Raw genomic sequence first — 3448 nt, forward strand, 5'->3', positions numbered from 1 at the left:
ACGGTTGTCAACGGACGTGATACACGCCGATGCGATGGCGATGCGATGCGGCTGCTATCTCTGTGTTCGAGCGGGTTAGCCGCCGCGTGTCGGTGCGTCGCACAGTGGGGCAAACTAGTCATCTACAGTCGGTGACAAAAAGATAGGGAACCCTACGTTTCTTTGTGACGTTCCATCAGTGTCGCCAAATCAGGGGAATTGACTCGAATTGAGGGGAATACAGCTACCCTCTCTCTCTACCAGTACCGGAGTCGGGTAAGTTAGTCACGTGACATTGTGGCACGTGCACGACAGAGACGAAACGCGTCACATGACCGGACAGTGGCGGAAGTATGGGGGAATAACGTCGTAGAAGGCGAATGGTAGAGTGGGGGACATGTCTTAATCTGGCGACACTGAAAATGTACGTTTGTGTAAATCAATTATATTGTAGATATAGATGTAAATATCTGTGCGGAAGATTATGCGTAGCATCCGTTTCTAAGATATGTTATGACGAAAGACGTAAACATTCGAGTCCTCAGGTGAGACAATACGATCGGACATGCGTCGTGTTTTCCATTCTCAGTTGTAAGTCTACACCGGAAACGTTGATACTATACACCGTGAGAAGTCTCCAGTACATAGTATGTAATATAAATAGTTCAGTTTGTTCCGTTAATAAAATAATTTCCGATTAAATGGAAACCGCTCTAAAACTGTTTCAAGAAAAGTTTTCTATTGCCAAAATTGCTAAAATCTTAAATCTAAGTAGAAACGTAATCAGTAAATTCCTTAAATAGGGTACCCTGAATGTAGGCGTGCAAAAGTCTGGAAGCAATTCTTGATTACACGCGGAACATGCATGTTAAATAAATACTAGACATATTTCTAAAATTGTTTTTATTTAGAAAAGATAAAAAATTGCAAAGTAATAATAATAGCAATACTTACAACACGTCCATATCGATAAACCTTAACTAAATTAAATTCTTATTATCTTAACATTGAATGCCGAAAAATCTCGAACTGCGTTTCGTGACAGTCATTTTGGAAGTATATCGTATCACAGAAACCTATAGGTAACTTTACATAAAATATCGATTAGGTGCCAAGATAATAAATAATATGTACATAGTTTAAACGCACTTGTTTGACTAAAATTTGTACGCTTTTTACTGAAAAATTAGAAATTAATTTTTTCCAAACCGTTTGAAATATATTGTTTAGAAACTCCTGCAAATTTTATACTAGGACTTTGTATGTTAGATTGCAAGCTTAATCAATAGTTTTATCTATTGTTATGATGGCAAATAATCAATTCGAGAGACAAAAGTGTTGGTTTTAATTGTTTCGAACACTTCTGTTGACATTAACAATAGTATCAAAGACCTGACCAAACTATTATTTTTTTTTTACTTTGCACGCCTAGATGACCAGTTTGCCCCACTGCGAGTCGTCTCGCGAGCCTGCCATACAAGTGATCGTCATTGATAGTCATTGGCGTAGCAGGAGACTTTCAGAAAGACTGAAGAGCAACCGGGCAAAGGTCGACCAGTCAATTTCGTACCGCCCCTGCCACGTCAAGCCCCCTCCCTCTCCCCGCCATAAATGACCTAGAAAGTTGGTTTAAAAATTTTGAGTTTTGTTCCACCGCAAACTGAACATTACTGCGGTGTAAGTCTGCTCGGCTAGAGATACAAATGCTGCTGTTCCGGGGTCAAAGTTGAGCTCAAGACGCAAGTCGATGCGTTGCGACATAATTTGGTGGGGTTGAGTTTTGGTGAATTCTTTGTTGCGTCTACTAACTTGTGTATAGATAGTTGTCAGAGAATAATAGATTCTTTCATTTTCACTATTTTTTGAGTTGGCTCTTGTGATATATTCTTTTCGTTTTTATAATTTGTAATGCGTTGTCCGAAGAAATCTCATCTATTGCTGTTTATGTAATATGAAAAATTAATATATTACCCCCGCAAGGTGAATACTTTCGACAATTTTTTGGGAACCACAGCTAAATCCATTCAATTCCTTAAACATCAATTGTTTTTCAACATACTCCTTTGAAATCAACGGTGATCTTCTTATTGGACTCAGTACGAATAGCTTAAAAGTTGAACTAGCTACCAGAAAATTAGAAATTAATTGGAACGTTTTTAATGCTGGGGCAAGATAGACCCAAGTCCTGCCATCCGAGGGTTAACTATTGATTGGCAGAAATTAAATTTGTGCTTGTAAATATTGCGAGGACCAATTTATTTTTCACATTCAAATTGTGTTTGTCAATATGGTTAGGAACAATTCATTTTCGAAATGTATAGTTTAAATATTGCGAATGATGTCTTTAACTCTCGTAAATCACTGATGCGCATTTTGCAGCGCGTAAAAGCTATGATATTTTAATTTTATGGAAATAACATGTTAAGTAAACAGTTACCCGAGATATATCACTCTATTATCTTCAGTAAAGATTGTATTATGACTGAACGTGATCAAATAATCTTTCTGAGGCCGTGATTAACAATGTTCAGTAACAAACAAACGTTTCTCATATCTAAAACATTTTCCTGTATATATAGAGTTGATGCACGAATAACTTGAGAAGACTTTTTGTAATATTACTTAGCACATTAACTACCGGAACACTATTAGTATGATTCTTAATGGTTACTTTCTGTCATAAAATATGCTTTCAAAAAATACCTCTGAATTCTTCTATCATAAAAAACAAGCGAGATATTTTAGATGTTCGAGTTAGGTGAAACACCTTGTATAATCGAATATTGAACCATCGGTGATTTCATTTCGATGGTAGACCTATTCTGACGTTTGAAACTTTTTTAAATTTAAAAATCGCTTGTTATAAAGTATATTCAAATATTTCGGATTCGGATTTAGTAAAATTCTTGGGAATCGAGATTCCGAGCTGGATATGCGCAGCTACATTCGTTGGCGAACCGATTGATACCGGTTCGCGTTGGCTATTGCATTGTGCCAATGACAATTGTACCGGCTTTAATTGCGCTAGAGTGCAGGCCGCGCTCGTGTGCTGCAACGTTGCGTTCAATTTTCTAATCGATTAATGAAAATTTCGTTTATTTGAATAGAGTGAGTGTATCCCACGCATTCGTGTAACGTGTTCGAAATAATGAAATTACAGTAATGTATCGGTATATGTATGTGCGTGAAATGTGCACGTTATTTGTTAAAAAAATTGATCGTTGACATAATACTGATCAAATAACAGAACATTATTGCTTTGAATCATTTCTTTGTGAAACTTTCACCATCGTATTTATGACGTTTTTCTAATTAAAATGAGACCAAACACGACACAATTTGAACCATATTTACTTGTGTAATTAACGATTCAGTGGAATATTATTCGAATGTATAAAACATGATTCAATACGCAAATCAGTGAAGATTTAATTTATTACTGGAGCTGAGCAACTGCCCTATTATCCGA

The sequence above is a fragment of the Halictus rubicundus genome, chromosome 9, assembly GCF_050948215.1.
Source record: "Halictus rubicundus isolate RS-2024b chromosome 9, iyHalRubi1_principal, whole genome shotgun sequence".
Classification (NCBI taxonomy): Eukaryota; Metazoa; Arthropoda; class Insecta; order Hymenoptera; family Halictidae; genus Halictus; species Halictus rubicundus.